Here is a 15871-nt window from a genome sequence, read left to right as displayed (position 1 = left end):
CCTGCTAAGTGAGAAAGGCACGCTTGTGTACATGAAGCTTTCGCTTTTGTGTGCAAATATCTTTCAAGAATTTAGCATAAGCAGGTATCTATTTGATTGCTTCAAGAAAAGGTATGTTTATATTAACTCGCTTAAACATTTCTAACATCTCATTGTATTTGGTACCTTTCTTCTGTTGTACCAACCTTTGGGAAAATGGGGCAACAAGCACATTAGATGGTGCAGGGATATTAACATCAGTAGAATTCTTAGAGTCACTATCTTGCTCAGATTCTTTTTCTATACTAGATGCTTTTTGTGGTGTTGTGTGAAATTGTGAGTCTGATTTAGACACAGTTGACTGTGGTACACCTACATTGTTTTCAACAACTTTGCCACTACAAAGAGTAGTGACAACATTTACATGATCACGTGGAGTCTCATTACAAGTTGAGGTGCTTGCCTGAAATGTACTTTTCTGAATTTGTTGAGGTTGACTAGGGAGTTTTCCTTTTTCTCTCTCATTTAGTGCATCACAGATTTGACCCATTTTAAGTTCTAGACTTGTGAAACGTTGGTCTGTGGTCTTTTGAAGTTGTAAAATATTTTGGGTCAACAGACCGACATTGTCTTCAAAGCTAGGCTTTTTCTCTACAGGGTATTGAGAGTGTGGTTGTACTTGGGGGTTTCTAGGATATGAGTATTCTTGATTATTACTTGTTGAACCCCCTTGTACGGGGCCTTTAGACCATGAAAAATTAGGGTGATTCCTCCACACTGGGTTATAGGTATGAGAATAAGGGTTGTTCTCTTGCTTATGATATAAAGCATTAGCCTGCTCAAGTTTAGATTCTTGAAATGCATGTAGGTCTGGACAAGTATCCACTAGGTGGTCTGAACTGTGACAAGCCGCACCAAACGACTGTTTCAGTTTGTTCACGGAGAGTAGGGGTAGTAGTTTTCACATTCTTCTGCAGCTCTAGCGCTTATACTCTCCTAGCCAAGGATGCAATCTTTGCATTTCCCTCAAAGTCTGACTCAATTCTATGGACATGATCTACAGGGGAAGTCTTTTTAGGTTCACGGATGGACTCCCATTGCTGAGTCTTTTCAGCGACTTTGATTAAGAAATTCCAAGCCTCATTAGCACTTTTGTCAATAAATGCACCATTGCACATCGAATCAACTGTGGTCCGGGTACTGACATCTATGCCTTCATACAAAATTTGCACAAGTCTCCATTTTTCAAAACCACGGTGAGGACATTGGAGCAATAATTCATTAAATCTCTCCAGATATTTGGCCAAGGTCTCACCTTCTAATTGCACAAAACTATTCAGATTTTGACGAATTGTCGCAGTCTTATGGTTAGGGAAGAAATTTTTGAAAAATTCTTTTGTAAAATCTTCTCATGTTCTAATAGACTGTCGTTGTAGGGCATGCAGCCATGACTTGGATTTTTCTTTCAGAGAGAAAGGAAACAGTCTCAGTTTGAGGGACTCTTCCGGCATTTGGTTAAAGCGCAGAGTCCCACAGATATCTTCAAAATCTCTTACATGGTTGTAAGGGTTTTCAGCATCAACCCCTCTAAACACAGGCATCATATGAATTGTGCTAGATTTTATCTCGAATTGACCAACATCATCTGGTAAAACAATACACGAGGGCTGGCTTGCCCTAGTTGGGTGCATGTTCTCCTTCGTACTACGGTCCTGATTCAATTCTTCACCCATTGTCTCAAATTGGTCAGGATTGTTCTCTTCAGAAGTGGGTATCTCAATAATATCCTCTTGACTGATTCTAACTAGTCGATTTGTTTGGTCTCTAAAGGAAACAATCATAGCCTAGCATGCATACCTATCAGCATATTAACAATCAGATATTCTAACGATTATGCTCACAGGTTCAAAATGTAGTACTGATCATCCAAGATACAAATGCACAACTCAGAGAACTAATGAAAATGATACTCAGTTTTAGGCAATACAGGAAGATAATGCTCGTGAGAATTAAAAGGCTAGCCCTAGAATTTGTGCACACAACTTTGTGATGCTGCAGTTCAGATAAGCAATAATGCGCAACCAGAAAAAATACTGACAACAAGATTCAGGACTAAACGCACACAGGCACGAGTTCTGCTGAAGTTAAGAGATCAACAGTGCAATAACAAACAGGTAAAAATATTTGTCAAAATTCACAGAATCATGCTCGTGAGTGTCATAGATTGCAGAAGTTGAGTATTGCTCAGCAGGGTAGCTAGTTTATCAGGCTATCACAGTTTATCATTCACACAGTGACAGTAAAAAGAGGTTCGAGAACGATACCGCCGGTATAAACCGGGTTTAGGCACTTCCAAAAATAATCCTGCTCCTTTCCTTTTTCTCCCTGAGTGTGTAATTCAGCTTCAGGTACCTGGTGACGCAGAGGAGAACTTCAGTACATGGAAGTATACAAAGCATGCAAAGAAATACTGAAGTAGTGAACTTTTAACACTACCAGCAAGACGAAACTGTGAACAATACTGATGTATTAACTGAGGATTTACTGAATCAACTTCTTATGACATGGTAGAAATGCCAGTATAAACAAGTTCCAAAAGGCAGGGGATTATCGACTATTATGCAAGAGTGTTTGATAAATTACAGGACGAAGAAAAACCAAATGATATGAATGCTTGACCTACAGGTGTGACTTACAGAACTGCAACAATCTCAGTTATGCTAAGAAAATTTTCAACTACTGACACAGACTAAGTGAACTGGAAGTTTATTGATGCAACAGATTATGAGAAGTAACTAATGAGAAACTACAGAGAAGCAATTATGTGTTGACCTATAAACCGAAAAGATTGAAAACAACTGAAAACCTAACAGGTATTCAAACTACACTACATATGATGCAAACTAAAATAATGCAAATAAATGAAGAGCTACAGCTAAGTTATACTATAGTAGTAAAAGTAAAACCCAACAAGCATATATACAGACTACAGATGTACAGAAAATTAACAAGCTACAAAATGAAATGACAGACAGTTTTTAATAGAACAAGATGAATGTGCAAATGGATTAACTAAGCTATGATACACCAGAAAAGTTACATACTGAAACTATAGGAACATAAACTAAAGATGCAACAGGAGATCCTAGATGCAAGTTACACAACGGATGGAGTACACAACAGAATTGGTATGCTACAAAATAAAAATGCAGGTGACTATGACTGAAATCTAACTTATGCTAATGACGCAGTTTATACAGATGGATGTAAAGATGAACAGAATGCAATGGCGGTTTTATGCAAGATATATGATGATGCAGGTGATAAAAAGACTGAAAGGACTTGACTGGATAAAGTTATGACTGAAAAATTGAAACTACTACTAACAGTAAAAACAGGCTACTCTCTTCTAACACATATATACAAATAATAACAAAAAGATCAGTAAAGTAAAGATAGAAACCTTAGCTACACCGCTACCGAGTCCCCGGCAGCGGCGCCAAAAACTTGGCAGGTCTATAAACAGTACCTACAATGACTGCAAGTGCACGGTGCCAATTGTGTAAGGTGCAAATACAAGTCGATCCCACAGAGACTTGGAGGGTGCAAGGATGAATTTAAAGTCTTCCTATACTGATTCGAACAAGAATAACAAAACGGTTTTGGTTGTGTCAATACGACAAAGAGGTTTGTACTGAGTGAAATAGTAAAGCAAGATGCAAGGCGAGATGTAAATAGAACAAATGATGATGAGGGTACTAGGGTAGTTGAATCCACCACTAACTTACACTAGTTATTCTTTTAATGATACTAATCTTGTCGTTATATTTGATAACAGGGGAGATGTCAATCTTCTGTATATCTAAGGTGACTATAGTATGAATCATTCAATCACAACTAAGGTATCTCTCCTAAACATCAAATGTCTTTTCAGGGCACAACTAGTCAAAAGATCGATATGTAAAATTAAGCATGAGTTGCAGTTCTTCAACATAGGATTATTCTAACTACAATGGATACATGGCATACACTGTGAAAATAAAGTACTGAAGTACTAAGATTGAATCTTATTCTAAGAAAATTAAGCATAATAAGGTTACTGCCATTAACATGAATAACAAGTAGCAACCTAGGGCTTCATCTAAACCTTAGCAGGTGAATTTAGAACATGATGAAGATAATTGAAACACAAATTGAATTAAGATAACTAGTTGGTCCAACTGATATTGGATAATTTTTTACACAACAATACCTCCTATTTATACCCCAATTTCTTCTCAAATACTAGAATTGATAAATTATAGAACAACCACTCACTCAAAACGTGTTTTTCGATAAACCCCCTCTGCCATTCTACCTGTAATGCTTGATTTGATGTTTGCTTTTATCTATTGAGGATAACCCTAGCCTTATTTCTCTCAACCCTAGATTCTAGGGTTACTGATGTGGAGAACAAGCTATGATGGAGATAGATAGAGGCTAGGAGGTTGATTGATTGCATAGGGTGGCTGATAGGTTGGTTGTGCTAAGAGTTGGTCGGAGATGAAGGTGATTGATGGGGGGATAGTGAACTAATAGTTTTGCAGAGGGTGGAGAAGAAGAAAGTACGAAGAGAAGGAGTGTTTGATTCTGCTCGATTTGAGGAAGAAAAGAGGATGCTCGGTTGTGAGGCGGGAGTAGCGAGATCTGATGTACTGTGTGGAGATTCTCTAGATGATCAACAACTATGTCAAATCCGATGGCCCGGGATGGAGACGGGTTTGGGTTGTAAATCTTGGGTTTTATCTCTTAGAAGATCTTCTTATAGGCCCAAACCTTCTTCAAAGCTAATAATATAGTTTTGAGACGTGAAAAACAACATTCTTCATCTGCGGATGAGGTGCAAAATACATTCTTCACTGCCTTGCTCTTTTGGCTCCTTAATTCATCCAAGCTTTATTGTACTACCTAAAAACACAAAATTAATTAGTGCAAGAATTTATTTTTGAAAACAATGAAAATACAGAATTTGAGAAAATATATGACTTTAAAGCGCGAAAGCGGAGTTAATTGCCAATAAAAAGGTGTAGAAATATGAAATATTTGGCACTCATCAGTTAGGAATGTTTATTCTTTGGTCCATACGGAAAGCTCGGAAACCAAAGTTTTTTTTGAGAACAATAATGTGAATATGGCAAGGACTCTTAAATTAGCACTTTTCTAGTTCTACCTCTACTACAATTTCCAGATGGATAACCAACTTTGTTGATACATATGAAAACTCTAGTGCTATCAATGATATGATCACAGCAACCTAGTCCCCACCCATCAATGGCTTCATAAAGATAAATGTTTATGCAGCTTGGGAAAATGGCTCATATGCATGTGCAACTGTTGAAAGAAGTAGTATTGGGGAACGTATTGGTCTGCTACTAGACTTGGCTATTCAGACGGTGTAGCATTCGCTGAAGCAGATGGTTTTTATCTGGCAACTGAACTAGCAACAGATATGACTCTCAATCTGTTGTTTTTGAAGGGGACAATGGAATTGTGGTTAATTGCTTGAATGGTACTATTAAGACTACTCCCTGGAGAATATGAAAGCTCAAAGATGATATTAAGAGACTCTCTAGCAATCTCAATGAGAGTGCATTTTCTTATGTGCCAAAACTAGCCAATACTGCGTCTCTTGCACTCTCTCGGAAATTCCAAGATAGATGGACGAACGGTTCCCCCCAGCTAACATCACAATGTAGTTCATAGTGACTTTTTCTTCTTTTCTTTTGTATACCAAAAATAAAAAAGAATTATATCTTCTCTAGCCATGTACGAACATATAGATTAAATTTCTCGAACTTATTCCCCGGAAGTTACGCATTCAAGGTGGAAAGTCAATTACTAATAAAATCTTATGGAGTTTCATGCAATATATTCACAAATATCAATATTGTAATTCTCAAAATAGTCGAATCCTCTTTTATCCAGTGACAAACACAAAGAGTTAAGAGCTTAACCTATGAGACCATATGAGATATATGTTCTAATCACCAGCAGTATGATAGCAAGGAACAAATCTCACAAATTAAGCAATGCATTCTCTATATAAAAACAGAGTTTTTTCGAGCGTTCTCATTAACCGGAGCTTCTGGTTGATTTTGGGCCTACCATAATTTAATTTTTGGGTAATTTTATAAAATTTTGGACAAAAGAATCTAAGAAAATATCTTTTACCCCATAATATTAGAAAATAATATTAGAAAAAATAACAAAATCTTATAAATTACCAAATATATATATTCAAATGAAAATATTAAAAAATCAAAATTAAATTCCATCAATAAAACAAACAAACAAATAATTAAAATGAAATAATGTTTATGCTATTCATCGCGATTGAACTATTAAGATTAAAATGTGCATCATGATGCTAATCTACGAATTAAATTGTCCATTAAAAAAAACTGTTCAATGTCCAATTACACTTCTTAATATTAAACCAGACCTCATTACAGTTTCAAGCTACTAATAATTAAACTAATTTTAATTACAATTAAGATTGAGATAAAAATAAAAGAGTTATTCATCAGATTTAGATGACTAGTACCTGTTGATGATCGAATTGTACTTCTTCTTTCTCCGGAAAACTGACAAATCCTATTAAATGGTCAAAATACAAAATCATTAAAAGAAAAAAAAATTAATTCTAAAAAGAAGAAAAAAAGAAAGAAAATTGTGATGAAAACCAAAATAAAAAATTCAATTTTGTTTCAGTGCAGTTTTCCATAGTAAGATTATTCATTACAATAAAAATAAAAAGTAAATAAAATAAATTCTATTCTTAGACGTGGAATAATTGCTCAATATTTTTTGGGCAAAAATGTTCCCACTAATAAATGAAATTAATAAAATAGGATAAATAAAAAACTTTCCGTGAATAGTAAAACTTTAATTTGAAGCAGAAATAAAATAATTTCCGAAAATGAATCAATAGATAAACCAAAATTATAGATTTTGAGATATTTTTTGGTAATTTATTTCAAAATATTTAATACGTGAACAAAGATTAAGGAAGGAAAAATCTTTACAATTTTTTCTTAGTGAATATAAGACATAAATTCCGTTTTTTCTTAGTGAATATAAGACATAAATTCCAAAAGTAGTAATCTCTTCATGTATAAAAACGCTTGACCAAAGGCCAAGCCTCATTCTTTTGGTGTTTTTTTTTTGGTTAATGGATTTTTATGATCGACTATTAGTCTGATATGTGGTTGCCATTAATTTTGCAGGATATAATGGAAGTGTGTGCAGACGACTGGCAATGCTTCTCCCCTTTGAAAAATGGTCGGGTGATTTTAATTTTCTTGCTTCTAATTGTTTATTCAAGTAATATAATTATTAGTTTATTCTGCGACAAACAAGGACAATAGTTTCTTTGTTCCATAATCCTTTCTTTTGTTTCTGTAGGGTTGATTGATGAATATAAGAGATTTGTGTCTCTTTTATCTGTGGTTATTCCCATTGAATCGGGTAAGTGATTAGTTTATCTTTTTGTTATTTGAGAGTTTTCAAATAAGATGCGATATAATAGTGGTTGTTTACTTTTTGAGCCCTGAATTTTTCGATTAGGATGGTAGAAAATCTTCGATTGTTGCAGAGATAGTAGAAATTGAAGAGAATTCATCTCAACAAGTGTAAAATGTGACCATTCCCCTGTTGTGACTGTAAGAAAACTGTTTCTTTTACCATGTTATGATATAAACTTGAGGAGTTTTTTTTCTAAAACGCGTAAATATGATTGTTTATGATTGTGTTTATTTGATATTAACCCAGGAAGTAGGACCCATGATACAGTGGGGGTATTTGCATAGTCCGAGTAAATGAACTTCTATCAGTATGGTTTGTTTGAACTGGAACGAAATGGATTACAACATATATAGTACTAACCTGGAGATCGAAATCGAATGGTGTTTCTCTTTAGCACAAAGGCGTCTATCATTTGAAACAAAATAGTATTGAATGAAACAAGCTAACAGAAACGAATAAACTCTTTTTTTTCTTTCAAGCAACAACAATATATTAGATGGATTTTCATAATCTTTCCATAGAAAAATAAATAAGAAAATAAATTATTCCCAGACCCTTAGAATATGTTCCATATTTTCTATACAAAATTGTTTCGGCAACTATCATGACTATCCAAATATGGCGTAGCCATACAAAATTATAAAAATTACATACCTTTATCTTTATTTTTGGGTGTTCAATTTGTATGCTTTCCCAAACAACGTTTTTCTTTTATGGAATTTCTGTGCTAAGTTGCACTCTTTATAAATAACTCGAGCAAAGCCAAGACCTCGTTCCTTTTACGTTGCTTTTTCTTATGCTAGTGTTTTGCATTTTCGTCTCCGGATTTTGTTGTCTATTTTTTTAATTGATGCTGTCTGCTTTGCAGTTGTTGTTGTTGATGGTACCTCTCCTCGGTGTTCTTTGTGTTGAAGTTGTTGATGGCACCCCTCCTTGGTGAGTTAATAGATGGTTTTCTTTGTTTTAACCCTTAAATCCACTTTTACAGGTGGTGTATGAACTGTTAAATCAAAATACAAGGGCGCGGTGTATGGTTAACCTTTTGTTTTGTAGAATTTTTCACCCTCTCATTTTACTTTCTTTTTTCTATATTGTTTTGTTTGTTTTATGGCCTTCATTGAGGTTTTTTACCCTCTCATTCTACTTTCTTTTTCTATATTATTTTGTTTTTTTTATGGCCTTCATTGAGTTTATCCGTTTTTCAGGTTTCATTTTTGGAGTCTGATCTGCATAGTTGGAAGCTATAGGAATTTTTATCATAGCATAACATGGAATTCTGATAAATACATTCTGAAAAATCCAGGGTGGTGATATTTGTTATCTCATTCAAGAAATGACCCAGGTAAATACTACAACTTAAGCTTGAATCCCCGTGTATGTATGTTTATATTTGTTATAAGATCCATTAGATTAGTGTGCTTTTTTTGTTTTATGATGCAAAGAGTCAGATGATTGATTGTTTTCGATGTTCCACCTGCAAACATATGTGCAAGATCAGTTTTCTTTTTCTTTTATTACGAGATAGGATGCAAGATTAGGTTAATGTATACAAATATCGGCCTACATCGAACCAAGTTAGAAGTCGTACATGTAACCAAATTGTACACTTTGGTACGTAGTTTGGATTTTCTAATTAATATGAACACTTTGATAGTTCTGTGTAAACCACGTTGCCTTGACTCTGTAGGATGAAGATGAACATATTACAAGACTATGTGGAGTCAAAATTCATAATAATCCATATTAGTGTTTTGTGTTTCCTGAAAAGGAAAATAACAGCATGTAGTAGGATTGTTCCGACTCTCTTCTTCTATTTTATTTTTTTAATTTCGGTTGTGTTGTCAATATAATATCAGGATTGGATTCGGATGTAGGATTCCTCTGACCTTCTTTTTTTTTTATTTTCTTTATTTCAGTTATTCTGTGAGTATGGTATTAAATGGATTGAATTTGGATATTTGGATGATTTTTATGCCTTAGTTTTGTTGTTACTGCATGGTGCGTCTTCTTATTAGTAAAAAGTATTCATGTAAGATAAATCTAATGAAAGGGGCTCCCTTTCATTTTGTGAAACAGGTAGATGGGGGCCGCGGGTTTGGTTGTGGAGATGGATCAAAAATTGATTTTTAAATTCAGGAAAAAGAAAAGGAAAAAGTAAATAATTTATAATGATTTTGTTGTCTTATTAATACATCATTTTGGAGTGTTGGAGTGTTGGGAAATGCTTAAGTGTTCCTGACCTTGTGATGTTTTCATGTTGTCTCGAGCTTCATCGTCTAATACGATGCATGATTCGGTATTTTGAGTTCATGATGTATTTCTTTCTTTGTTGATACAATCATTCATTCATGCATTCTTTTCTCTTTTTTTTTGAGTAGAAGGTTAATTTTATTGATGAAAGATAAACAAGGTTAAACCCTAAGTTACAACCCATTAAATTGATTACAAATTAGCTATCGATGACAACTTTCCAGTGAGTGATAAGGTCCCTGAGTTATAGCCCATTAAATTCATGCATTCATGCTATAGGAAAATCCTCGCGTAATGGAAAATCAAAATAAATAGATACTTTATGGTCGTCAGTGATCTTGCTTCTTTGTTGTGCAATAATATATACTCGGAGAATTTAGAAAAAAATAAGGGTTGCAAATGCATTTGTGGTTGGAGGAAAAGGACAAACCACAGAACTCTTCGGAAATAAATTGTATTTATCGGCAAAAATACCTGACAAAGAAAAGGACCCCAGAAGCAGATATGCATAAAATTGTTGTTTAGAAAATGGACTTGATTACTCCATTGGATGCACACACGTATGTTGAGGATTGCAATGGGAGAGGATTTTTGGTTAAGTAGATTTTCAAGTACATAGACTAGTCTCCAGCAAAAAGCTCCTAATCAGATGGAAACAAAAAACAAGAACAGATCCTGGGACGGGGGAAAGGATGTCAATGAAGTACTGTAGCAAAATCTTGTTTGAGTCTTTGAGAATCTGGGACTTCGTTTAAAAACGCAGTAATAACATGTAATGTAATGTAAGTGTGCAAGTGATTGTGTGTGTAGGTTGAGTGTGTGTAGCACGTGCGAGTGCAAGAGATGAATTGAGTCGGGAGAGAGAGTATTGTATATATTCTCTTCACAGTCAGTCCTGTAAACATTTATCTTTTCTTTATATCAATCAATTGATTAAACCATAAGCAATGTAGACATTAGGAATTCCTGTGTTACTATGGTATCAGACTCAGAAATCAAATTCTGAGGGTACCGATCCTAGCCTGTTTCTTCACCATCACCACCATTACTTCATCTTCAACAATCTCCATTACCATTGATTCATCATCTTCTGCTGCTGCAACTGTAGATTGACATTTGAAGGTCGATTTCAATAATTCATCTCATATTTGAGGCTAATTCGACTCAACAGTGCGTTTGATCTACATCTACAGCAACGGTTGGTATTTTTCTTCATCCATCTCCATTAATGGTGTTTTTTGGTAGGAATTAGGGTTTCGATTTGGTTGATACCTTTTCTACGTCAACAAACAGGATTAAGCATGTATTTTAGATCTAAAATTCAGTTTTAGGGTTTGAGCTCTTGGTTATTTCAATTTCCTGTTTGGTGTTTGGATTGTAATCTCTTACCTCATCAACTAAAATTGAGTCTCTGCTGGTAATCTCCAATTTCATGTTTAGATTACTTTAGATTTAATCTCATATGTTCAATTTCTACATCACTTGCTCAACTACATCCAATTTCATCTTCAACTGCTTTATACATCATAATTAGCATGTATTTTGCATCTAATTTCTTCATCAAGATCTGCTGTTCTTGATTCCTGATGCCGAGATAGTCTGAGCGTGTTCTAGTCCGCTACACCAAGGTCTAGTTGGGGCGAAAACTTAAAGTCGTCCCACCGATTGGATTCAGCAGAAGATTGAGAAGTTGTTGGTCTCATATCTTACTTCAAGGCAGTTGTCACATATGTGTTGAAGAATCTTGCATTTTTTAATGGTGTTTCTGCGATTTTACATTGAATTGGAGTTGCTGAGTTACATTAAGTACATATTGGAGTTCTTTTGTTGAGTTTGTATACATTCAGTATGCAACCTAGTTTTCAGCTTGCATATGTGTTCAATGTGCAACCTTTGGTTCTTCTACTTTTCATGCTCTTAGAATAATTCAGTTGAAGTTTCAACTTCAATGGTGGTTTTTACTTTTGTTTCATATGTGAGTAAATAATTCAACCTGCTATGGCCTTATGGAGAATAATCAAAGATTAATAATACATTTGATGACAAGTCATGTTGGAGTACAACATAGATTGTTCAATAAATTGTTTCAGTTATTGTGTGAATTGAATGAGACAGGGTCCATCTGGTGGGAAGATTGCTTGTGTTGCAGCTGTGCCCAATACTTCATATTTGACAAAAGTGTGTACTGCTGGATGTTTAAATGCTCATAGGTTACAGTTTGAATTGGTCCAAATGACTTTTTATGTGTTGATGAATGGAGCTGCAGTGCTTGAATTTCACATTTCTACTGTAATTTTCTGTTTAGAAGGGTTAACTGTGTACTTTAAGTGCTTTCAGTAAACTGCTTCAACTGCTCTCTCATGTCATTAGTGTATGTAAGATGGTGGTGTTCATAGTATACTTCTTATATGAATGGTATTTGCATGATGTGGTGCTGGATTTGTATTTTTCTGAGACTGCATTCTACAATTATTTCTGCCTGACTACTTTTGGTTTAAAATTTCCACTGCGCCGTCTCAGCATTACCTACTTCTCATACCACACCAGCTCAAGCTATCTCTCATGCTGCCATTCTGAGCATTTTACATACTACATCAACTATATATGCATACTGGTTTTCTCAAGACAATTTCCACTGTAATAGGCATCAAATTTCTGTCTAGCCTACAATTCTTGCATCTCCAGCCATATTTGGTCTGCAACAACGATTAGTCTATCTCTACTGTATGACCTGCCAAGCGTTTTCATCTGCGACAAGTTTAATTTTCTGGTCAACTGTTTAATCATGGTCTGCGCCAACAAACTCATGGTGCCTATTACAGTCATATATTCTTCAATGCTTAAAATTCAGTTTTGGAGTATGGTTCCGGAATACTACCATTCTACTCAACTGTCACTATGGCCTGAAATTATTTTGTTAGAATTATCCTTTGCAAATAAGTTGGATGTTTCTCTACTTTTCTACACTATACAGGTCTTCTCAACTCATCTAGCCCTACTTCAGTGCTACATATGGTGTCTTATATTCACTGTGAGTGTCACCTGCTTCTCATACTACTCAACTGTTGTTGCATCATCAACTGCCAGCTACTGCAACTCCTCCAATTCAGGCCTTGCTTTGTCACTATTGTACCAATTCTTCTTGTTACTGCTCTGAACACTTCTGGTTTGTCATTTCTATATCACCATATATGGTTAGTTTTGTAATGTAAGTGTGCAAGTGATTGTGTGTGAAAGCTCAAGTCGCCTCTTCAAGCCCCCTTGAGCTTGAGGGAAGGCAATAACATGTAATGTAATGTAAGTGTGCAAGTGATTGTGTGTGTAGGTTGAGTGTGTGTAGCACGTGCGAGCGCGAGAGATGAATTGAGTCGAGAGAGAGAGAGTATTGTATATATTCTCTTCACAGTCCTGTAAACATTTATCTTTTCTTTATATCAATCAATTGATTAAACCGTAAGCTATGTAGACATCAGGAATTCCTGTGTTACTACGCAACATTCTGTTTGTTAAGATTACAAAGAAATAGCATGTTACATTGAATGGGGTCATCTGGAAGAAGCTCTACATTTTCCCACTTCATTTCATGTGATAAAGAAATAGTACACAGGAAAGATTACATTGAATAAACCCACAATATGATTTTAATGAGATATATTCCAAAATCTGACCTCCGATATTTCATAAACAAAAAAAGAACATGTGCGTAGCACGATGAAAAACTAGTATATATAATTCCTAAGACTATTGCGAGTCATCTTCCGAAATAAAATTTAAATAAACAAACTTTAAACATGCAAGATGATATTATTTGAAATAGTGACAGACACATTTTTGTGTCTTATTTGATCTCAATTCTCTATATTGTTAGTACTCAATTTTGTACTTACAGTATTTTGCTATTTTATGTCACTGCGTAGGTGTTTTTGGAGAAATAAACTTTTGTGGAAAAATTGGCTCGGAAAGTGATATTTGCACCCTGGATAAGTGTTAAAGGCATCCCAAACATGTATGAAAGACACCCATGGAAATTGATAAAGACACCCCACAAATTACTAAGGGGACCCCCCAGTGGATATAGGCACCCTTGTATTGGATAAGGGCACCCACCTTCTTCCTCACGTTTAAACAGTTTTGGCGGGATTTGCAGACTCAACTGCGAACTCTTTTGAGATGATTTTGCACGAGTTTTCTCGGGTCTATCCATGGATTAGGTTTGCTTTGGGCATGTTATACTAAAACAGAGAGGGTATAGGCTTTGGAATCGAAGAAATCAAGATACAGTAGAACCTCTATATAAGAATACTCCATATATGAATAACCTCCATATAAAAAGAAAAAAAATTGGTCCCAACTTGGGCCAGTCAAGAATAAACTCCATATTGGAATAAGTCATACTTTTTTCCGGTCCCATTTTAAGGAACTTACCTCCATATATGAATAATTGACATTACGATATTAACAATATGTCTTGTCATACATCAAAAATTTAAGGTGAAAAGATTATTGTAGTCATTTTGAAAAATCCTTTTACTTCAAACTGGGTTTGATGTTCTTTTTTCACAACTCGATACAAAAATCTTCGATTCGGTCATAAGATTTCGTTTTTCAATTTTCGTGACGGGGTTGAGTTTTGTGCAGATTTTGTTACATAGAATTAAACACAATTAGTATATGTATTACCAAGGTACATTTTGGTGTTTCTTGTGCGTATCTATGTATTTTTCTAAGTACACGTATAACAATTTTATATTTGATATTTTTATGGTAGACCTCCATAAAAGAATATTTTTGTATGGTCCCTAAGATATTTTTATATAGAGGTTTTACTGTATATGAGGATTCACCGCAAAACAGTGCAGAGTAATACTCGAGTATTGATTTTTGCAAATTACTTGGATAAAAAGGGCAGAATCTTCTTTGATTTGACTCTATCTAGTTTAGGAAAGAGTTTTGATAACTCTTGGACGCATAAACAAGAGAAATAAAAGGAAAGAAATCAATTCTGAATGATTATTTTCCGGGAAGAAAAGAAAAGAGTATTCGAAGATATCTTGGGAAATAATTTAGCCTGTGGAGAAGATAAGAAGAATTGCAGTGGCACCAGTTGCAGACGACACAAAAAGAGTGTCGTTCTCAAGAACACGAAGAAATGACGCAGACGAACAGTTGCAGAAACCGTGGTTTATTCAACAACAGAAGAGAAGTATTGTTTTTCAGCATTGCTTGCAAAAGACTTTCTGCAACTACGACCAACCTTTTCCAACTATTTCTCTTGTAACAGTCAATCTGTAATGCCCATACAACGTTGCAACTTCTTTGTTTTAATATTTTTGATTCATTTCACCTTTATAAACACTAGATCCATGAATAAATCTTTTGAGAGCGTTTTCAATATGAGGAGCTAAACCACAACACTATGATGACGAGGGAATCCATATTTCATGCGCGGGGTAATTATATTTAATTATTTTATGACTTTTTGCATTGATTATTAATCGTTTTATGATTTTATTGAATGATTGTGATTTGAATTGAAGGGTAATGCTTAGTTTAATACTTTTGATGTCCCATGCTTTCGATTTACATTCACTGCTTCAAAAATCTACCTTTGGAAAAGAATCAAAGTCCTTATTTGAGCTATAATTGTCTAGAATTATTATATGAATCACATGAATGAGTTTTATGGTGGACTTCATTAATATATGAATCGTCATCTACTACATATTTTCTGTTTTAATTAAAATTAGATCTAAAATTGAATCTTCACTGAAAACGCGGGGGTACCAAAATATACCACTAACTTTTTCGTAAGCAATCTATATGGACAAACTTAAACACGATTCCGAGAGTTCAACTTAATGAATCTCAATCGAGAAATAGTATTCAGAGATATATCTCTTTCTCTCACAATCAAAAAGTTTGTCCGTGAACCGATTTGCGTGTCAGAGTACTTGGGTGATTCCAAAGCTAAATTTCCTAAGTAATCAATCAAGTCGTATCCAACAAACAAGGTTGGTCGTATATACTATGATTGATTTACGTACAACCTGTGATATTTCAATTATAAAGATAAATAATA

The 15871-nt window shown here is 34.7% G+C and overlaps 1 long non-coding RNA gene across 1 annotated transcript; it reads left to right on the top strand.

Moving 5' to 3' along the window:
• The first annotated feature begins 8700 nt into the window (after window positions 1–8700).
• Window positions 8701–9841, top strand: LOC113293213. The gene is made up of 2 exons (XR_003332125.1): window positions 8701–8884; window positions 9619–9841. It is a non-coding gene; the product is annotated as an uncharacterized LOC113293213 (long non-coding RNA).
• Window positions 9842–15871: the final 6030 nt, after the last annotated feature.

The sequence above is a fragment of the Papaver somniferum genome, chromosome 7 (genome assembly GCF_003573695.1).
Source record: "Papaver somniferum cultivar HN1 chromosome 7, ASM357369v1, whole genome shotgun sequence".
Lineage (NCBI taxonomy): Eukaryota > Viridiplantae > Streptophyta > Magnoliopsida > Ranunculales > Papaveraceae > Papaver > Papaver somniferum.
The sequence above is the reverse complement of the archived record's forward strand: the minus strand, read 5'-3'. Positions and strand labels throughout refer to the sequence as shown.